At 31.5% G+C, this 20,751-nt stretch overlaps 23 non-coding genes across 23 annotated transcripts; all 23 read left to right on the top strand.

Annotated features, from left to right (window-relative positions):
• The first annotated feature begins 291 nt into the window (after nt 1–291).
• Nucleotides 292–415, top strand: LOC145297322 (U5 spliceosomal RNA). The gene has a single exon (XR_013870177.1). It is a non-coding gene; the product is annotated as a U5 spliceosomal RNA (small nuclear RNA).
• Nucleotides 416–1,218: 803 nt separating this feature from the next.
• On the top strand, nt 1,219–1,342 carry LOC145297321 (U5 spliceosomal RNA). The gene has a single exon (XR_013870176.1). It is a non-coding gene; the product is annotated as a U5 spliceosomal RNA (small nuclear RNA).
• Nucleotides 1,343–2,131: 789 nt separating this feature from the next.
• LOC145297320 (U5 spliceosomal RNA) lies at nt 2,132–2,255 on the top strand. The gene has a single exon (XR_013870175.1). It is a non-coding gene; the product is annotated as a U5 spliceosomal RNA (small nuclear RNA).
• A 788-nt stretch (nt 2,256–3,043) lies between these two features.
• Nucleotides 3,044–3,167, top strand: LOC145297319 (U5 spliceosomal RNA). Its single transcript, XR_013870174.1, has one exon. It is a non-coding gene; the product is annotated as a U5 spliceosomal RNA (small nuclear RNA).
• Nucleotides 3,168–3,960: 793 nt separating this feature from the next.
• Nucleotides 3,961–4,084, top strand: LOC145297318 (U5 spliceosomal RNA). The gene has a single exon (XR_013870173.1). It is a non-coding gene; the product is annotated as a U5 spliceosomal RNA (small nuclear RNA).
• A 788-nt stretch (nt 4,085–4,872) lies between these two features.
• LOC145297317 (U5 spliceosomal RNA) lies at nt 4,873–4,996 on the top strand. The gene has a single exon (XR_013870172.1). It is a non-coding gene; the product is annotated as a U5 spliceosomal RNA (small nuclear RNA).
• A 794-nt stretch (nt 4,997–5,790) lies between these two features.
• LOC145297316 (U5 spliceosomal RNA) lies at nt 5,791–5,914 on the top strand. The gene has a single exon (XR_013870171.1). It is a non-coding gene; the product is annotated as a U5 spliceosomal RNA (small nuclear RNA).
• A 795-nt stretch (nt 5,915–6,709) lies between these two features.
• On the top strand, nt 6,710–6,833 carry LOC145297315 (U5 spliceosomal RNA). Its single transcript, XR_013870170.1, has one exon. It is a non-coding gene; the product is annotated as a U5 spliceosomal RNA (small nuclear RNA).
• Nucleotides 6,834–7,631: 798 nt separating this feature from the next.
• On the top strand, nt 7,632–7,755 carry LOC145297314 (U5 spliceosomal RNA). The gene has a single exon (XR_013870169.1). It is a non-coding gene; the product is annotated as a U5 spliceosomal RNA (small nuclear RNA).
• A 798-nt stretch (nt 7,756–8,553) lies between these two features.
• LOC145297313 (U5 spliceosomal RNA) lies at nt 8,554–8,677 on the top strand. The gene has a single exon (XR_013870168.1). It is a non-coding gene; the product is annotated as a U5 spliceosomal RNA (small nuclear RNA).
• Nucleotides 8,678–9,473: 796 nt separating this feature from the next.
• On the top strand, nt 9,474–9,597 carry LOC145297312 (U5 spliceosomal RNA). The gene has a single exon (XR_013870167.1). It is a non-coding gene; the product is annotated as a U5 spliceosomal RNA (small nuclear RNA).
• A 790-nt stretch (nt 9,598–10,387) lies between these two features.
• LOC145297311 (U5 spliceosomal RNA) lies at nt 10,388–10,511 on the top strand. Its single transcript, XR_013870166.1, has one exon. It is a non-coding gene; the product is annotated as a U5 spliceosomal RNA (small nuclear RNA).
• Nucleotides 10,512–11,311: 800 nt separating this feature from the next.
• On the top strand, nt 11,312–11,435 carry LOC145297310 (U5 spliceosomal RNA). The gene has a single exon (XR_013870165.1). It is a non-coding gene; the product is annotated as a U5 spliceosomal RNA (small nuclear RNA).
• A 799-nt stretch (nt 11,436–12,234) lies between these two features.
• Nucleotides 12,235–12,358, top strand: LOC145297308 (U5 spliceosomal RNA). Its single transcript, XR_013870164.1, has one exon. It is a non-coding gene; the product is annotated as a U5 spliceosomal RNA (small nuclear RNA).
• A 796-nt stretch (nt 12,359–13,154) lies between these two features.
• On the top strand, nt 13,155–13,278 carry LOC145297307 (U5 spliceosomal RNA). Its single transcript, XR_013870163.1, has one exon. It is a non-coding gene; the product is annotated as a U5 spliceosomal RNA (small nuclear RNA).
• A 798-nt stretch (nt 13,279–14,076) lies between these two features.
• Nucleotides 14,077–14,200, top strand: LOC145297306 (U5 spliceosomal RNA). The gene has a single exon (XR_013870162.1). It is a non-coding gene; the product is annotated as a U5 spliceosomal RNA (small nuclear RNA).
• A 798-nt stretch (nt 14,201–14,998) lies between these two features.
• On the top strand, nt 14,999–15,122 carry LOC145297305 (U5 spliceosomal RNA). The gene has a single exon (XR_013870161.1). It is a non-coding gene; the product is annotated as a U5 spliceosomal RNA (small nuclear RNA).
• Nucleotides 15,123–15,919: 797 nt separating this feature from the next.
• LOC145297304 (U5 spliceosomal RNA) lies at nt 15,920–16,043 on the top strand. The gene has a single exon (XR_013870160.1). It is a non-coding gene; the product is annotated as a U5 spliceosomal RNA (small nuclear RNA).
• An 806-nt stretch (nt 16,044–16,849) lies between these two features.
• On the top strand, nt 16,850–16,973 carry LOC145297303 (U5 spliceosomal RNA). The gene has a single exon (XR_013870159.1). It is a non-coding gene; the product is annotated as a U5 spliceosomal RNA (small nuclear RNA).
• An 801-nt stretch (nt 16,974–17,774) lies between these two features.
• On the top strand, nt 17,775–17,898 carry LOC145297302 (U5 spliceosomal RNA). The gene has a single exon (XR_013870158.1). It is a non-coding gene; the product is annotated as a U5 spliceosomal RNA (small nuclear RNA).
• Nucleotides 17,899–18,695: 797 nt separating this feature from the next.
• Nucleotides 18,696–18,819, top strand: LOC145297301 (U5 spliceosomal RNA). The gene has a single exon (XR_013870157.1). It is a non-coding gene; the product is annotated as a U5 spliceosomal RNA (small nuclear RNA).
• An 806-nt stretch (nt 18,820–19,625) lies between these two features.
• LOC145297300 (U5 spliceosomal RNA) lies at nt 19,626–19,749 on the top strand. The gene has a single exon (XR_013870156.1). It is a non-coding gene; the product is annotated as a U5 spliceosomal RNA (small nuclear RNA).
• Nucleotides 19,750–20,549: 800 nt separating this feature from the next.
• LOC145297266 (U5 spliceosomal RNA) lies at nt 20,550–20,673 on the top strand. Its single transcript, XR_013870124.1, has one exon. It is a non-coding gene; the product is annotated as a U5 spliceosomal RNA (small nuclear RNA).
• Nucleotides 20,674–20,751: the final 78 nt, after the last annotated feature.

Here is a 20,751-nt window from a genome sequence, read left to right as displayed (position 1 = left end):
CTTCTTGTTTTATACGCTCCAACCCTACTGAACCCCCTAGAATTATACAGGGGAAGATAACTTTATTAACTGGGGCTGCCAGGGAGATAAATGTGATTTTTTTTAAAATAGTCTCATTTTTTTCTAAAATACTCTCTACTAGCAGAAATATAATAGATAGAATAATTTGGTAATCAAGCAGTATCATATACATCTGTAAAATTGAATTAATTAATTCGACAAAATGACATTTCAGGATCGCGCCTGTTGAACGACGCTGTCAAGCTAACTTGGGGCCCCTCAAAATGAAGGCCACTCTTGTTCCTGGTCATTTTTAGCGAATAAATCTTTCGCCTTTTCCTAAAGATTTCCGTGGTCAAGAACAATAAGGAGTCTATAGACTTATTTTTCCTTAAACCCTACATTTTTGTAGGGTAATAAATTATATAATAACAGACTAATGGGAGAAAATGTTTCACTTTGTTTTCTCACCATAGTATATAAGAAAATGAAAGCAGGTTTGCCTTCAGTCGATTTTGTATGCAAAAATTTAATGGTTTTCCTTTTTGTTTAATCCATGTATAAATTTATTTTCATGTTAATTTAACGACATTTTTCACCAAAAATCTCACTTTGTAATAGTGTCTGTTAAAACGGGAAAATACCTATTCAAAGTAAAAATATGCTTTCTCTTGAATTCTTCTCTTCAAAGTTGCCAAAGCACTTACATTTTTTAACGAGGCGTTCATAGATAGATTTCGTTTTTGTGTATACTCCATGTTTGTCTATTGTAAAAATGAACGCGAGTCATGTACGTTATATGCTTGTGACAAAATGTTTTTTTTTTTTTTTTTTTTTTTTTTTTTTTCGTTGTTAAAAAGTACGTTTTATGCGACAGATTATTAAAAGAAAGTGTAGAAAAAGTAGCCGATATAAATCAGTACGTCTCTTCTTGTTTTATACGCTCCAACCCTACTGAACCCCCTAGAATTATACAGGGGAAGATAACTTTATTAACTGGGGCTGCCAGGGAGATAAATGTGATTTTTTTTAAAATAGTCTCATTTTTTTCTAAAATACTCTCTACTAGCAGAAATATAATAGATAGAATAATTTGGTAATCAAGCAGTATCATATACATCTGTAAAATTGAATTAATTAATTCGACAAAATGACATTTCAGGATCGCGCCTGTTGAACGACGCTGTCAAGCTAACTTGGGGCCCCTCAAAATGAAGGCCACTCTTGTTCCTGGTCATTTTTAGCGAATAAATCTTTCGCCTTTTCCTAAAGATTTCCGTGGTCAAGAACAATAAGGAGTCTATAGACTTATTTTTCCTTAAACCCTACATTTTTGTAGGGTAATAAATTATATAATAACAGACTAATGGGAGAAAATGTTTCACTTTGTTTTCTCACCATAGTATATAAGAAAATGAAAGCAGGTTTGCCTTCAGTCGATTTTGTATGCAAAAATTTAATGGTTTTCCTTTTTGTTTAATCCATGTATAAATTTATTTTCATGTTAATTTAACGACATTTTTCACCAAAAATCTCACTTTGTAATAGTGTCTGTTAAAACGGGAAAATACCTATTCAAAGTAAAAATATGCTTTCTCTTGAATTCTTCTCTTCAAAGTTGCCAAAGCACTTACATTTTTTAACGAGGCGTTCATAGATAGATTTCGTTTTTGTGTATACTCCATGTTTGTCTATTGTAAAAATGAACGCGAGTCATGTACGTTATATGCTTGTGACAAAATGTTTTTTTTTTTTTTTTTCGTTGTTAAAAAGTACGTTTTATGCGACAGATTATTAAAAGAAAGTGTAGAAAAAGTAGCCGATATAAATCAGTACGTCTCTTCTTGTTTTATACGCTCCAACCCTACTGAACCCCCTAGAATTATACAGGGGAAGATAACTTTATTAACTGGGGCTGCCAGGGAGATAAATGTGATTTTTTTTAAAATAGTCTCATTTTTTTCTAAAATACTCTCTACTAGCAGAAATATAATAGATAGAATAATTTGGTAATCAAGCAGTATCATATACATCTGTAAAATTGAATTAATTAATTCGACAAAATGACATTTCAGGATCGCGCCTGTTGAACGACGCTGTCAAGCTAACTTGGGGCCCCTCAAAATGAAGGCCACTCTTGTTCCTGGTCATTTTTAGCGAATAAATCTTTCGCCTTTTCCTAAAGATTTCCGTGGTCAAGAACAATAAGGAGTCTATAGACTTATTTTTCCTTAAACCCTACATTTTTGTAGGGTAATAAATTATATAATAACAGACTAATGGGAGAAAATGTTTCACTTTGTTTTCTCACCATAGTATATAAGAAAATGAAAGCAGGTTTGCCTTCAGTCGATTTTGTATGCAAAAATTTAATGGTTTTCCTTTTTGTTTAATCCATGTATAAATTTATTTTCATGTTAATTTAACGACATTTTTCACCAAAAATCTCACTTTGTAATAGTGTCTGTTAAAACGGGAAAATACCTATTCAAAGTAAAAATATGCTTTCTCTTGAATTCTTCTCTTCAAAGTTGCCAAAGCACTTACATTTTTTAACGAGGCGTTCATAGATAGATTTCGTTTTTGTGTATACTCCATGTTTGTCTATTGTAAAAATGAACGCGAGTCATGTACGTTATATGCTTGTGACAAAATGTTTTTTTTTTTTTTTTCGTTGTTAAAAAGTACGTTTTATGCGACAGATTATTAAAAGAAAGTGTAGAAAAAGTAGCCGATATAAATCAGTACGTCTCTTCTTGTTTTATACGCTCCAACCCTACTGAACCCCCTAGAATTATACAGGGGAAGATAACTTTATTAACTGGGGCTGCCAGGGAGATAAATGTGATTTTTTTTAAAATAGTCTCATTTTTTTCTAAAATACTCTCTACTAGCAGAAATATAATAGATAGAATAATTTGGTAATCAAGCAGTATCATATACATCTGTAAAATTGAATTAATTAATTCGACAAAATGACATTTCAGGATCGCGCCTGTTGAACGACGCTGTCAAGCTAACTTGGGGCCCCTCAAAATGAAGGCCACTCTTGTTCCTGGTCATTTTTAGCGAATAAATCTTTCGCCTTTTCCTAAAGATTTCCGTGGTCAAGAACAATAAGGAGTCTATAGACTTATTTTTCCTTAAACCCTACATTTTTGTAGGGTAATAAATTATATAATAACAGACTAATGGGAGAAAATGTTTCACTTTGTTTTCTCACCATAGTATATAAGAAAATGAAAGCAGGTTTGCCTTCAGTCGATTTTGTATGCAAAAATTTAATGGTTTTCCTTTTTGTTTAATCCATGTATAAATTTATTTTCATGTTAATTTAACGACATTTTTCACCAAAAATCTCACTTTGTAATAGTGTCTGTTAAAACGGGAAAATACCTATTCAAAGTAAAAATATGCTTTCTCTTGAATTCTTCTCTTCAAAGTTGCCAAAGCACTTACATTTTTTAACGAGGCGTTCATAGATAGATTTCGTTTTTGTGTATACTCCATGTTTGTCTATTGTAAAAATGAACGCGAGTCATGTACGTTATATGCTTGTGACAAAATGTTTTTTTTTTGTTTTTTTTTTCGTTGTTAAAAAGTACGTTTTATGCGACAGATTATTAAAAGAAAGTGTAGAAAAAGTAGCCGATATAAATCAGTACGTCTCTTCTTGTTTTATACGCTCCAACCCTACTGAACCCCCTAGAATTATACAGGGGAAGATAACTTTATTAACTGGGGCTGCCAGGGAGATAAATGTGATTTTTTTTTAAATAGTCTCATTTTTTTCTAAAATACTCTCTACTAGCAGAAATATAATAGATAGAATAATTTGGTAATCAAGCAGTATCATATACATCTGTAAAATTGAATTAATTAATTCGACAAAATGACATTTCAGGATCGCGCCTGTTGAACGACGCTGTCAAGCTAACTTGGGGCCCCTCAAAATGAAGGCCACTCTTGTTCCTGGTCATTTTTAGCGAATAAATCTTTCGCCTTTTCCTAAAGATTTCCGTGGTCAAGAACAATAAGGAGTCTATAGACTTATTTTTCCTTAAACCCTACATTTTTGTAGGGTAATAAATTATATAATAACAGACTAATGGGAGAAAATGTTTCACTTTGTTTTCTCACCATAGTATATAAGAAAATGAAAGCAGGTTTGCCTTCAGTCGATTTTGTATGCAAAAATTTAATGGTTTTCCTTTTTGTTTAATCCATGTATAAATTTATTTTCATGTTAATTTAACGACATTTTTCACCAAAAATCTCACTTTGTAATAGTGTCTGTTAAAACGGGAAAATACCTATTCAAAGTAAAAATATGCTTTCTCTTGAATTCTTCTCTTCAAAGTTGCCAAAGCACTTACATTTTTTAACGAGGCGTTCATAGATAGATTTCGTTTTTGTGTATACTCCATGTTTGTCTATTGTAAAAATGAACGCGAGTCATGTACGTTATATGCTTGTGACAAAATGTTTTTTTTTTTTTTTTCGTTGTTAAAAAGTACGTTTTATGCGACAGATTATTAAAAGAAAGTGTAGAAAAAGTAGCCGATATAAATCAGTACGTCTCTTCTTGTTTTATACGCTCCAACCCTACTGAACCCCCTAGAATTATACAGGGGAAGATAACTTTATTAACTGGGGCTGCCAGGGAGATAAATGTGATTTTTTTTAAAATAGTCTCATTTTTTTCTAAAATACTCTCTACTAGCAGAAATATAATAGATAGAATAATTTGGTAATCAAGCAGTATCATATACATCTGTAAAATTGAATTAATTAATTCGACAAAATGACATTTCAGGATCGCGCCTGTTGAACGACGCTGTCAAGCTAACTTGGGGCCCCTCAAAATGAAGGCCACTCTTGTTCCTGGTCATTTTTAGCGAATAAATCTTTCGCCTTTTCCTAAAGATTTCCGTGGTCAAGAACAATAAGGAGTCTATAGACTTATTTTTCCTTAAACCCTACATTTTTGTAGGGTAATAAATTATATAATAACAGACTAATGGGAGAAAATGTTTCACTTTGTTTTCTCACCATAGTATATAAGAAAATGAAAGCAGGTTTGCCTTCAGTCGATTTTGTATGCAAAAATTTAATGGTTTTCCTTTTTGTTTAATCCATGTATAAATTTATTTTCATGTTAATTTAACGACATTTTTCACCAAAAATCTCACTTTGTAATAGTGTCTGTTAAAACGGGAAAATACCTATTCAAAGTAAAAATATGCTTTCTCTTGAATTCTTCTCTTCAAAGTTGCCAAAGCACTTACATTTTTTAACGAGGCGTTCATAGATAGATTTCGTTTTTGTGTATACTCCATGTTTGTCTATTGTAAAAATGAACGCGAGTCATGTACGTTATATGCTTGTGACAAAATGTTTTTTTTTTTTTTTTTTTTTTCGTTGTTAAAAAGTACGTTTTATGCGACAGATTATTAAAAGAAAGTGTAGAAAAAGTAGCCGATATAAATCAGTACGTCTCTTCTTGTTTTATACGCTCCAACCCTACTGAACCCCCTAGAATTATACAGGGGAAGATAACTTTATTAACTGGGGCTGCCAGGGAGATAAATGTGATTTTTTTAAAAATAGTCTCATTTTTTTCTAAAATACTCTCTACTAGCAGAAATATAATAGATAGAATAATTTGGTAATCAAGCAGTATCATATACATCTGTAAAATTGAATTAATTAATTCGACAAAATGACATTTCAGGATCGCGCCTGTTGAACGACGCTGTCAAGCTAACTTGGGGCCCCTCAAAATGAAGGCCACTCTTGTTCCTGGTCATTTTTAGCGAATAAATCTTTCGCCTTTTCCTAAAGATTTCCGTGGTCAAGAACAATAAGGAGTCTATAGACTTATTTTTCCTTAAACCCTACATTTTTGTAGGGTAATAAATTATATAATAACAGACTAATGGGAGAAAATGTTTCACTTTGTTTTCTCACCATAGTATATAAGAAAATGAAAGCAGGTTTGCCTTCAGTCGATTTTGTATGCAAAAATTTAATGGTTTTCCTTTTTGTTAAATCCATGTATAAATTTATTTTCATGTTAATTTAACGACATTTTTCACCAAAAATCTCACTTTGTAATAGTGTCTGTTAAAACGGGAAAATACCTATTCAAAGTAAAAATATGCTTTCTCTTGAATTCTTCTCTTCAAAGTTGCCAAAGCACTTACATTTTTTAACGAGGCGTTCATAGATAGATTTCGTTTTTGTGTATACTCCATGTTTGTCTATTGTAAAAATGAACGCGAGTCATGTACGTTATATGCTTGTGACAAAATGTTTTTTTTTTTTTTTTTTTTTTTCGTTGTTAAAAAGTACGTTTTATGCGACAGATTATTAAAAGAAAGTGTAGAAAAAGTAGCCGATATAAATCAGTACGTCTCTTCTTGTTTTATACGCTCCAACCCTACTGAACCCCCTAGAATTATACAGGGGAAGATAACTTTATTAACTGGGGCTGCCAGGGAGATAAATGTGATTTTTTTTTAAATAGTCTCATTTTTTTCTAAAATACTCTCTACTAGCAGAAATATAATAGATAGAATAATTTGGTAATCAAGCAGTATCATATACATCTGTAAAATTGAATTAATTAATTCGACAAAATGACATTTCAGGATCGCGCCTGTTGAACGACGCTGTCAAGCTAACTTGGGGCCCCTCAAAATGAAGGCCACTCTTGTTCCTGGTCATTTTTAGCGAATAAATCTTTCGCCTTTTCCTAAAGATTTCCGTGGTCAAGAACAATAAGGAGTCTATAGACTTATTTTTCCTTAAACCCTACATTTTTGTAGGGTAATAAATTATATAATAACAGACTAATGGGAGAAAATGTTTCACTTTGTTTTCTCACCATAGTATATAAGAAAATGAAAGCAGGTTTGCCTTCAGTCGATTTTGTATGCAAAAATTTAATGGTTTTCCTTTTTGTTTAATCCATGTATAAATTTATTTTCATGTTAATTTAACGACATTTTTCACCAAAAATCTCACTTTGTAATAGTGTCTGTTAAAACGGGAAAATACCTATTCAAAGTAAAAATATGCTTTCTCTTGAATTCTTCTCTTCAAAGTTGCCAAAGCACTTACATTTTTTAACGAGGCGTTCATAGATAGATTTCGTTTTTGTGTATACTCCATGTTTGTCTATTGTAAAAATGAACGCGAGTCATGTACGTTATATGCTTGTGACAAAATGTTTTTTTTTTTTTTTTTTTTTTTTTTCGTTGTTAAAAAGTACGTTTTATGCGACAGATTATTAAAAGAAAGTGTAGAAAAAGTAGCCGATATAAATCAGTACGTCTCTTCTTGTTTTATACGCTCCAACCCTACTGAACCCCCTAGAATTATACAGGGGAAGATAACTTTATTAACTGGGGCTGCCAGGGAGATAAATGTGATTTTTTTTAAAATAGTCTCATTTTTTTCTAAAATACTCTCTACTAGCAGAAATATAATAGATAGAATAATTTGGTAATCAAGCAGTATCATATACATCTGTAAAATTGAATTAATTAATTCGACAAAATGACATTTCAGGATCGCGCCTGTTGAACGACGCTGTCAAGCTAACTTGGGGCCCCTCAAAATGAAGGCCACTCTTGTTCCTGGTCATTTTTAGCGAATAAATCTTTCGCCTTTTCCTAAAGATTTCCGTGGTCAAGAACAATAAGGAGTCTATAGACTTATTTTTCCTTAAACCCTACATTTTTGTAGGGTAATAAATTATATAATAACAGACTAATGGGAGAAAATGTTTCACTTTGTTTTCTCACCATAGTATATAAGAAAATGAAAGCAGGTTTGCCTTCAGTCGATTTTGTATGCAAAAATTTAATGGTTTTCCTTTTTGTTTAATCCATGTATAAATTTATTTTCATGTTAATTTAACGACATTTTTCACCAAAAATCTCACTTTGTAATAGTGTCTGTTAAAACGGGAAAATACCTATTCAAAGTAAAAATATGCTTTCTCTTGAATTCTTCTCTTCAAAGTTGCCAAAGCACTTACATTTTTTAACGAGGCGTTCATAGATAGATTTCGTTTTTGTGTATACTCCATGTTTGTCTATTGTAAAAATGAACGCGAGTCATGTACGTTATATGCTTGTGACAAAATGTTTTTTTTTTTTTTTTTTTTTTTTTTCGTTGTTAAAAAGTACGTTTTATGCGACAGATTATTAAAAGAAAGTGTAGAAAAAGTAGCCGATATAAATCAGTACGTCTCTTCTTGTTTTATACGCTCCAACCCTACTGAACCCCCTAGAATTATACAGGGGAAGATAACTTTATTAACTGGGGCTGCCAGGGAGATAAATGTGATTTTTTTTAAAATAGTCTCATTTTTTTCTAAAATACTCTCTACTAGCAGAAATATAATAGATAGAATAATTTGGTAATCAAGCAGTATCATATACATCTGTAAAATTGAATTAATTAATTCGACAAAATGACATTTCAGGATCGCGCCTGTTGAACGACGCTGTCAAGCTAACTTGGGGCCCCTCAAAATGAAGGCCACTCTTGTTCCTGGTCATTTTTAGCGAATAAATCTTTCGCCTTTTCCTAAAGATTTCCGTGGTCAAGAACAATAAGGAGTCTATAGACTTATTTTTCCTTAAACCCTACATTTTTGTAGGGTAATAAATTATATAATAACAGACTAATGGGAGAAAATGTTTCACTTTGTTTTCTCACCATAGTATATAAGAAAATGAAAGCAGGTTTGCCTTCAGTCGATTTTGTATGCAAAAATTTAATGGTTTTCCTTTTTGTTTAATCCATGTATAAATTTATTTTCATGTTAATTTAACGACATTTTTCACCAAAAATCTCACTTTGTAATAGTGTCTGTTAAAACGGGAAAATACCTATTCAAAGTAAAAATATGCTTTCTCTTGAATTCTTCTCTTCAAAGTTGCCAAAGCACTTACATTTTTTAACGAGGCGTTCATAGATAGATTTCGTTTTTGTGTATACTCCATGTTTGTCTATTGTAAAAATGAACGCGAGTCATGTACGTTATATGCTTGTGACAAAATGTTTTTTTTTTTTTTTTTTTTTTTTCGTTGTTAAAAAGTACGTTTTATGCGACAGATTATTAAAAGAAAGTGTAGAAAAAGTAGCCGATATAAATCAGTACGTCTCTTCTTGTTTTATACGCTCCAACCCTACTGAACCCCCTAGAATTATACAGGGGAAGATAACTTTATTAACTGGGGCTGCCAGGGAGATAAATGTGATTTTTTTTAAAATAGTCTCATTTTTTTCTAAAATACTCTCTACTAGCAGAAATATAATAGATAGAATAATTTGGTAATCAAGCAGTATCATATACATCTGTAAAATTGAATTAATTAATTCGACAAAATGACATTTCAGGATCGCGCCTGTTGAACGACGCTGTCAAGCTAACTTGGGGCCCCTCAAAATGAAGGCCACTCTTGTTCCTGGTCATTTTTAGCGAATAAATCTTTCGCCTTTTCCTAAAGATTTCCGTGGTCAAGAACAATAAGGAGTCTATAGACTTATTTTTCCTTAAACCCTACATTTTTGTAGGGTAATAAATTATATAATAACAGACTAATGGGAGAAAATGTTTCACTTTGTTTTCTCACCATAGTATATAAGAAAATGAAAGCAGGTTTGCCTTCAGTCGATTTTGTATGCAAAAATTTAATGGTTTTCCTTTTTGTTTAATCCATGTATAAATTTATTTTCATGTTAATTTAACGACATTTTTCACCAAAAATCTCACTTTGTAATAGTGTCTGTTAAAACGGGAAAATACCTATTCAAAGTAAAAATATGCTTTCTCTTGAATTCTTCTCTTCAAAGTTGCCAAAGCACTTACATTTTTTAACGAGGCGTTCATAGATAGATTTCGTTTTTGTGTATACTCCATGTTTGTCTATTGTAAAAATGAACGCGAGTCATGTACGTTATATGCTTGTGACAAAATGTTTTTTTTTTTTTTTTTTCGTTGTTAAAAAGTACGTTTTATGCGACAGATTATTAAAAGAAAGTGTAGAAAAAGTAGCCGATATAAATCAGTACGTCTCTTCTTGTTTTATACGCTCCAACCCTACTGAACCCCCTAGAATTATACAGGGGAAGATAACTTTATTAACTGGGGCTGCCAGGGAGATAAATGTGATTTTTTTTTAAATAGTCTCATTTTTTTCTAAAATACTCTCTACTAGCAGAAATATAATAGATAGAATAATTTGGTAATCAAGCAGTATCATATACATCTGTAAAATTGAATTAATTAATTCGACAAAATGACATTTCAGGATCGCGCCTGTTGAACGACGCTGTCAAGCTAACTTGGGGCCCCTCAAAATGAAGGCCACTCTTGTTCCTGGTCATTTTTAGCGAATAAATCTTTCGCCTTTTCCTAAAGATTTCCGTGGTCAAGAACAATAAGGAGTCTATAGACTTATTTTTCCTTAAACCCTACATTTTTGTAGGGTAATAAATTATATAATAACAGACTAATGGGAGAAAATGTTTCACTTTGTTTTCTCACCATAGTATATAAGAAAATGAAAGCAGGTTTGCCTTCAGTCGATTTTGTATGCAAAAATTTAATGGTTTTCCTTTTTGTTTAATCCATGTATAAATTTATTTTCATGTTAATTTAACGACATTTTTCACCAAAAATCTCACTTTGTAATAGTGTCTGTTAAAACGGGAAAATACCTATTCAAAGTAAAAATATGCTTTCTCTTGAATTCTTCTCTTCAAAGTTGCCAAAGCACTTACATTTTTTAACGAGGCGTTCATAGATAGATTTCGTTTTTGTGTATACTCCATGTTTGTCTATTGTAAAAATGAACGCGAGTCATGTACGTTATATGCTTGTGACAAAATGTTTTTTTTTTTTTTTTTTTTTTTTTTTTCGTTGTTAAAAAGTACGTTTTATGCGACAGATTATTAAAAGAAAGTGTAGAAAAAGTAGCCGATATAAATCAGTACGTCTCTTCTTGTTTTATACGCTCCAACCCTACTGAACCCCCTAGAATTATACAGGGGAAGATAACTTTATTAACTGGGGCTGCCAGGGAGATAAATGTGATTTTTTTTTAAATAGTCTCATTTTTTTCTAAAATACTCTCTACTAGCAGAAATATAATAGATAGAATAATTTGGTAATCAAGCAGTATCATATACATCTGTAAAATTGAATTAATTAATTCGACAAAATGACATTTCAGGATCGCGCCTGTTGAACGACGCTGTCAAGCTAACTTGGGGCCCCTCAAAATGAAGGCCACTCTTGTTCCTGGTCATTTTTAGCGAATAAATCTTTCGCCTTTTCCTAAAGATTTCCGTGGTCAAGAACAATAAGGAGTCTATAGACTTATTTTTCCTTAAACCCTACATTTTTGTAGGGTAATAAATTATATAATAACAGACTAATGGGAGAAAATGTTTCACTTTGTTTTCTCACCATAGTATATAAGAAAATGAAAGCAGGTTTGCCTTCAGTCGATTTTGTATGCAAAAATTTAATGGTTTTCCTTTTTGTTTAATCCATGTATAAATTTATTTTCATGTTAATTTAACGACATTTTTCACCAAAAATCTCACTTTGTAATAGTGTCTGTTAAAACGGGAAAATACCTATTCAAAGTAAAAATATGCTTTCTCTTGAATTCTTCTCTTCAAAGTTGCCAAAGCACTTACATTTTTTAACGAGGCGTTCATAGATAGATTTCGTTTTTGTGTATACTCCATGTTTGTCTATTGTAAAAATGAACGCGAGTCATGTACGTTATATGCTTGTGACAAAATGTTTTTTTTTTTTTTTTTTTTTTTTTTTCGTTGTTAAAAAGTACGTTTTATGCGACAGATTATTAAAAGAAAGTGTAGAAAAAGTAGCCGATATAAATCAGTACGTCTCTTCTTGTTTTATACGCTCCAACCCTACTGAACCCCCTAGAATTATACAGGGGAAGATAACTTTATTAACTGGGGCTGCCAGGGAGATAAATGTGATTTTTTTTTAAATAGTCTCATTTTTTTCTAAAATACTCTCTACTAGCAGAAATATAATAGATAGAATAATTTGGTAATCAAGCAGTATCATATACATCTGTAAAATTGAATTAATTAATTCGACAAAATGACATTTCAGGATCGCGCCTGTTGAACGACGCTGTCAAGCTAACTTGGGGCCCCTCAAAATGAAGGCCACTCTTGTTCCTGGTCATTTTTAGCGAATAAATCTTTCGCCTTTTCCTAAAGATTTCCGTGGTCAAGAACAATAAGGAGTCTATAGACTTATTTTTCCTTAAACCCTACATTTTTGTAGGGTAATAAATTATATAATAACAGACTAATGGGAGAAAATGTTTCACTTTGTTTTCTCACCATAGTATATAAGAAAATGAAAGCAGGTTTGCCTTCAGTCGATTTTGTATGCAAAAATTTAATGGTTTTCCTTTTTGTTTAATCCATGTATAAATTTATTTTCATGTTAATTTAACGACATTTTTCACCAAAAATCTCACTTTGTAATAGTGTCTGTTAAAACGGGAAAATACCTATTCAAAGTAAAAATATGCTTTCTCTTGAATTCTTCTCTTCAAAGTTGCCAAAGCACTTACATTTTTTAACGAGGCGTTCATAGATAGATTTCGTTTTTGTGTATACTCCATGTTTGTCTATTGTAAAAATGAACGCGAGTCATGTACGTTATATGCTTGTGACAAAATGTTTTTTTTTTTTTTTTTTTTTTTTCGTTGTTAAAAAGTACGTTTTATGCGACAGATTATTAAAAGAAAGTGTAGAAAAAGTAGCCGATATAAATCAGTACGTCTCTTCTTGTTTTATACGCTCCAACCCTACTGAACCCCCTAGAATTATACAGGGGAAGATAACTTTATTAACTGGGGCTGCCAGGGAGATAAATGTGATTTTTTTTAAAATAGTCTCATTTTTTTCTAAAATACTCTCTACTAGCAGAAATATAATAGATAGAATAATTTGGTAATCAAGCAGTATCATATACATCTGTAAAATTGAATTAATTAATTCGACAAAATGACATTTCAGGATCGCGCCTGTTGAACGACGCTGTCAAGCTAACTTGGGGCCCCTCAAAATGAAGGCCACTCTTGTTCCTGGTCATTTTTAGCGAATAAATCTTTCGCCTTTTCCTAAAGATTTCCGTGGTCAAGAACAATAAGGAGTCTATAGACTTATTTTTCCTTAAACCCTACATTTTTGTAGGGTAATAAATTATATAATAACAGACTAATGGGAGAAAATGTTTCACTTTGTTTTCTCACCATAGTATATAAGAAAATGAAAGCAGGTTTGCCTTCAGTCGATTTTGTATGCAAAAATTTAATGGTTTTCCTTTTTGTTTAATCCATGTATAAATTTATTTTCATGTTAATTTAACGACATTTTTCACCAAAAATCTCACTTTGTAATAGTGTCTGTTAAAACGGGAAAATACCTATTCAAAGTAAAAATATGCTTTCTCTTGAATTCTTCTCTTCAAAGTTGCCAAAGCACTTACATTTTTTAACGAGGCGTTCATAGATAGATTTCGTTTTTGTGTATACTCCATGTTTGTCTATTGTAAAAATGAACGCGAGTCATGTACGTTATATGCTTGTGACAAAATGTTTTTTTTTTTTTTTTTTTTTTTTTTCGTTGTTAAAAAGTACGTTTTATGCGACAGATTATTAAAAGAAAGTGTAGAAAAAGTAGCCGATATAAATCAGTACGTCTCTTCTTGTTTTATACGCTCCAACCCTACTGAACCCCCTAGAATTATACAGGGGAAGATAACTTTATTAACTGGGGCTGCCAGGGAGATAAATGTGATTTTTTTTAAAATAGTCTCATTTTTTTCTAAAATACTCTCTACTAGCAGAAATATAATAGATAGAATAATTTGGTAATCAAGCAGTATCATATACATCTGTAAAATTGAATTAATTAATTCGACAAAATGACATTTCAGGATCGCGCCTGTTGAACGACGCTGTCAAGCTAACTTGGGGCCCCTCAAAATGAAGGCCACTCTTGTTCCTGGTCATTTTTAGCGAATAAATCTTTCGCCTTTTCCTAAAGATTTCCGTGGTCAAGAACAATAAGGAGTCTATAGACTTATTTTTCCTTAAACCCTACATTTTTGTAGGGTAATAAATTATATAATAACAGACTAATGGGAGAAAATGTTTCACTTTGTTTTCTCACCATAGTATATAAGAAAATGAAAGCAGGTTTGCCTTCAGTCGATTTTGTATGCAAAAATTTAATGGTTTTCCTTTTTGTTTAATCCATGTATAAATTTATTTTCATGTTAATTTAACGACATTTTTCACCAAAAATCTCACTTTGTAATAGTGTCTGTTAAAACGGGAAAATACCTATTCAAAGTAAAAATATGCTTTCTCTTGAATTCTTCTCTTCAAAGTTGCCAAAGCACTTACATTTTTTAACGAGGCGTTCATAGATAGATTTCGTTTTTGTGTATACTCCATGTTTGTCTATTGTAAAAATGAACGCGAGTCATGTACGTTATATGCTTGTGACAAAATGTTTTTTTTTTTTTTTTTTTTTTTTTTCGTTGTTAAAAAGTACGTTTTATGCGACAGATTATTAAAAGAAAGTGTAGAAAAAGTAGCCGATATAAATCAGTACGTCTCTTCTTGTTTTATACGCTCCAACCCTACTGAACCCCCTAGAATTATACAGGGGAAGATAACTTTATTAACTGGGGCTGCCAGGGAGATAAATGTGATTTTTTTTAAAATAGTCTCATTTTTTTCTAAAATACTCTCTACTAGCAGAAATATAATAGATAGAATAATTTGGTAATCAAGCAGTATCATATACATCTGTAAAATTGAATTAATTAATTCGACAAAATGACATTTCAGGATCGCGCCTGTTGAACGACGCTGTCAAGCTAACTTGGGGCCCCTCAAAATGAAGGCCACTCTTGTTCCTGGTCATTTTTAGCGAATAAATCTTTCGCCTTTTCCTAAAGATTTCCGTGGTCAAGAACAATAAGGAGTCTATAGACTTATTTTTCCTTAAACCCTACATTTTTGTAGGGTAATAAATTATATAATAACAGACTAATGGGAGAAAATGTTTCACTTTGTTTTCTCACCATAGTATATAAGAAAATGAAAGCAGGTTTGCCTTCAGTCGATTTTGTATGCAAAAATTTAATGGTTTTCCTTTTTGTTTAATCCATGTATAAATTTATTTTCATGTTAATTTAACGACATTTTTCACCAAAAATCTCACTTTGTAATAGTGTCTGTTAAAACGGGAAAATACCTATTCAAAGTAAAAATATGCTTTCTCTTGAATTCTTCTCTTCAAAGTTGCCAAAGCACTTACATTTTTTAACGAGGCGTTCATAGATAGATTTCGTTTTTGTGTATACTCCATGTTTGTCTATTGTAAAAATGAACGCGAGTCATGTACGTTATATGCTTGTGACAAAATGTTTTTTTTTTTTTTTTTTTTTTTTTCGTTGTTAAAAAGTACGTTTTATGCGACAGATTATTAAAAGAAAGTGTAGAAAAAGTAGCCGATATAAATCAGTACGTCTCTTCTTGTTTTATACGCTCCAACCCTACTGAACCCCCTAGAATTATACAGGGGAAGATAACTTTATTAACTGGGGCTGCCAGGGAGATAAATGTGATTTTTTTTAAAATAGTCTCATTTTTTTCTAAAATACTCTCTACTAGCAGAAATATAATAGATAGAATAATTTGGTAATCAAGCAGTATCATATACATCTGTAAAATTGAATTAATTAATTCGACAAAATGACATTTCAGGATCGCGCCTGTTGAACGACGCTGTCAAGCTAACTTGGGGCCCCTCAAAATGAAGGCCACTCTTGTTCCTGGTCATTTTTAGCGAATAAATCTTTCGCCTTTTCCTAAAGATTTCCGTGGTCAAGAACAATAAGGAGTCTATAGACTTATTTTTCCTTAAACCCTACATTTTTGTAGGGTAATAAATTATATAATAACAGACTAATGGGAGAAAATGTTTCACTTTGTTTTCTCACCATAGTATATAAGAAAATGAAAGCAGGTTTGCCTTCAGTCGATTTTGTATGCAAAAATTTAATGGTTTTCCTTTTTGTTTAATCCATGTATAAATTTATTTTCATGTTAATTTAACGACATTTTTCACCAAAAATCTCACTTTGTAATAGTGTCTGTTAAAACGGGAAAATACCTATTCAAAGTAAAAATATGCTTTCTCTTGAATTCTTCTCTTCAAAGTTGCCAAAGCACTTACATTTTTTAACGAGGCGTTCATAGATAGATTTCGTTTTTGTGTATACTTCATGTTTGTCTATTGTAAAAATGAACGCGAGTCATGTACGTTATATGCTTGTGACAAAATGTTTTTTTTTTTTTTTTTTTTTTTTTTTTTTTTTTCGTTGTTAAAAAGTACGTTTTATGCGACAGATTATTAAAAGAAAGTGTAGAAAAAGTAGCCGATATAAATCAGTACGTCTCTTCTTGTTTTATACGCTCCAACCCTACTGAACCCCCTAGAATTATACAGGGGAAGATAACTTTATTAACTGGGGCTGCCAGGGAGATAAATGTGATTTTTTTTAAAATAGTCTCATTTTTTTCTAAAATACTCTCTACTAGCAGAAATATAATAGATAGAATAATTTGGTAATCAAGCAGTATCATATACATCTGTAAAATTGAATTAATTAATTCGACAAAATGACATTTCAGGATCGCGCCTGTTGAACGACGCTGTCAAGCTAACTTGGGGCCCCTCAAAATGAAGGCCACTCTTGTTCCTGGTCATTTTTAGCGAATAAATCTTTCGCCTTTTCCTAAAGATTTCCGTGGTCAAGAACAATAAGGAGTCTATAGACTTATTTTTCCTTAAACCCTACATTTTTGTAGGGTAATAAATTATATAATAACAGACTAATGGGAGAAAATGTTTCACTTTGTTTTCTCACCATAGTATATAAGAAAATGAAAGCAGGTTTGCCTTCAGTCGATTTTGTATGCAAAAATTTAATGGTTTTCCTTTTTGTTTAATCCATGTATAAATTTATTTTCATGTTAATTTAACGACATTTTTCACCAAAAATCTCACTTTGTAATAGTGTCTGTTAAAACGGGAAAATACCTATTCAAAGTAAAAATATGCTTTCTCTTGAATTCTTCTCTTCAAAGTTGCCAAAGCACTTACATTTTTTAACGAGGCGTTCATAGATAGATTTCGTTTTTGTGTATACTCCATGTTTGTCTATTGTAAAAATGAACGCGAGTCATGTACGTTATATGCTTGTGACAAAATGTTTTTTTTTTTTTTTTTTTTTTTTTTTTTCGTTGTTAAAAAGTACGTTTTATGCGACAGATTATTAAAAGAAAGTGTAGAAAAAGTAGCCGATATAAATCAGTACGTCTCTTCTTGTTTTATACGCTCCAACCCTACTGAACCCCCTAGAATTATACAGGGGAAGATAACTTTATTAACTGGGGCTGCCAGGGAGATAAATGTGATTTTTTTTAAAATAGTCTCATTTTTTTCTAAAATACTCTCTACTAGCAGAAATATAATAGATAGAATAATTTGGTAATCAAGCAGTATCATATACATCTGTAAAATTGAATTAATTAATTCGACAAAATGACATTTCAGGATCGCGCCTGTTGAACGACGCTGTCAAGCTAACTTGGGGCCCCTCAAAATGAAGGCCACTCTTGTTCCTGGTCATTTTTAGCGAATAAATCTTTCGCCTTTTCCTAAAGATTTCCGTGGTCAAGAACAATAAGGAGTCTATAGACTTATTTTTCCTTAAACCCTACATTTTTGTAGGGTAATAAATTATATAATAACAGACTAATGGGAGAAAATGTTTCACTTTGTTTTCTCACCATAGTATATAAGAAAATGAAAGCAGGTTTGCCTTCAGTCGATTTTGTATGCAAAAATTTAATGGTTTTCCTTTTTGTTTAATCCATGTATAAATTTATTTTCATGTTAATTTAACGACATTTTTCACCAAAAATCTCACTTTGTAATAGTGTCTGTTAAAACGGGAAAATACCTATTCAAAGTAAAAATATGCTTTCTCTTGAATTCTTCTCTTCAAAGTTGCCAAAGCACTTACATTTTTTAACGAGGCGTTCATAGATAGATTTCGTTTTTGTGTATACTCCATGTTTGTCTATTGTAAAAATGAACGCGAGTCATGTACGTTATATGCTTGTGACAAAATGTTTTTTTTTTTTTTTTTTTTTTTTTCGTTGTTAAAAAGTACGTTTTATGCGACAGATTATTAAAAGAAAGTGTAGAAAAAGTAGCCGATATAAATCAGTACGTCTCTTCTTGTTTTATACGCTCCAACCCTACTGAACCCCCTAGAATTATACAGGGGAAGATAACTTTATTAACTGGGGCTGCCAGGGAGATAAATGTGATTTTTTTTAAAATAGTCTCATTTTTTTCTAAAATACTCTCTACTAGCAGAAATATAATAGATAGAATAATTTGGTAATCAAGCAGTATCATATACATCTGTAAAATTGAATTAATTAATTCGACAAAATGACATTTCAGGATCGCGCCTGTTGAACGACGCTGTCAAGCTAACTTGGGGCCCCTCAAAATGAAGGCCACTCTTGTTCCTGGTCATTTTTAGCGAATAAATCTTTCGCCTTTTCCTAAAGATTTCCGTGGTCAAGAACAATAAGGAGTCTATAGACTTATTTTTCCTTAAACCCTACATTTTTGTAGGGTAATAAATTATATAATAACAGACTAATGGGAGAAAATGTTTCACTTTGTTTTCTCACCATAGTATATAAGAAAATGAAAGCAGGTTTGCCTTCAGTCGATTTTGTATGCAAAAATTTAATGGTTTTCCTTTTTGTTTAATCCATGTATAAATTTATTTTCATGTTAATTTAACGACATTTTTCACCAAAAATCTCACTTTGTAATAGTGTCTGTTAAAACGGGAAAATACCTATTCAAAGTAAAAATATGCTTTCTCTTGAATTCTTCTCTTCAAAGTTGCCAAAGCACTTACATTTTTTAACGAGGCGTTCATAGATAGATTTCGTTTTTGTGTATACTTCATGTTTGTCTATTGTAAAAATGAACGCGAGTCATGTACGTTATATGCTTGTGACAAAATGTTTTTTTTTTTTTTTTTTTTTTTTTTTTTTTTTTCGTTGTTAAAAAGTACGTTTTATGCGACAGATTATTAAAAGAAAGTGTAGAAAAAGTAGCCGATATAAATCAGTACGTCTCTTCTTGTTTTATACGCTCCAACCCTACTGAACCCCCTAGAATTATACAGGGGAAGATAACTTTATTAACTGGGGCTGCCAGGGAGATAAATGTGATTTTTTTTAAAATAGTCTCATTTTTTTCTAAAATACTCTCTACTAGCAGAAATATAATAGATAGAATAATTTGGTAATCAAGCAGTATCATATACATCTGTAAAATTGAATTAATTAATTCGACAAAATGACATTTCAGGATCGCGCCTGTTGAACGACGCTGTCAAGCTAACTTGGGGCCCCTCAAAATGAAGGCCACTCTTGTTCCTGGTCATTTTTAGCGAATAAATCTTTCGCCTTTTCCTAAAGATTTCCGTGGTCAAGAACAATAAGGAGTCTATAGACTTATTTTTCCTTAAACCCTACATTTTTGTAGGGTAATAAATTATATAATAACAGACTAATGGGAGAAAATGTTTCACTTTGTTTTCTCACCATAGTATATAAGAAAATGAAAGCAGGTTTGCCTTCAGTCGATTTTGTATGCAAAAATTTAATGGTTTTCCTTTTTGTTTAATCCATGTATAAATTTATTTTCATGTTAATTTAACGACATTTTTCACCAAAAATCTCACTTTGTAATAGTGTCTGTTAAAACGGGAAAATACCTATTCAAAGTAAAAATATGCTTTCTCTTGAATTCTTCTCTTCAAAGTTGCCAAAGCACTTACATTTTTTAACGAGGCGTTCATAGATAGATTTCGTTTTTGTGTATACTCCATGTTTGTCTATTGTAAAAATGAACGCGAGTCATGTACGTTATATGCTTGTGACAAAATGTTTTTTTTTTTTTTTTTTTTTTTTTTTTCGTTGTTAAAAAGTACGTTTTATGCGACAGATTATTAAAAGAAAGTGTAGAAAAAGTAGCCGATATAAATCAGTACGTCTCTTCTTGTTTTATACGCTCCAACCCTACTGAACCCCCTAGAATTATACAGGGGAAGATAACTTTATTAACTGGGGCTGCCAGGGAGATAAATGTGATTTTTTTTAAAATAGTCTCATTTTTTTCTAAAATACTCTCTACTAGCAGAAATATAATAGATAGAATAATTTGGTAATCAAGCAGTATCATATACATCTGTAAAATTGAATTAATTAATTCGACAAAATGACATTTCAGGATCGCGCCTGTTGAACGACGCTGTCAAGCTAACTTGGGGCCCCTCAAAATGAAGGCCACTCTTGTTCCTGGTCATTTTTAGCGAATAAATCTTTCGCCTTTTCCTAAAGATTTCCGTGGTCAAGAACAATAAGGAGTCTATAGACATATTTTTCCTTAAACCCTACATTTTTGTAGGGTAATAAATTATATAATAACAGACTAATGGGAGAAAATGTTTCACTTTGTTTTCTCACCATAGTATATAAGAAAATGAAA

The sequence above is a fragment of the Euprymna scolopes genome, chromosome 17 (genome assembly GCF_053919585.1).
Source record: "Euprymna scolopes isolate OS-2025 chromosome 17, ASM5391958v1, whole genome shotgun sequence".
In the NCBI taxonomy this organism is placed as follows: Eukaryota; Metazoa; Mollusca; class Cephalopoda; order Sepiida; family Sepiolidae; genus Euprymna; species Euprymna scolopes.
Note: the sequence above shows the minus strand (reverse complement) of the source record. Positions and strands in the feature narration are given on the sequence as shown.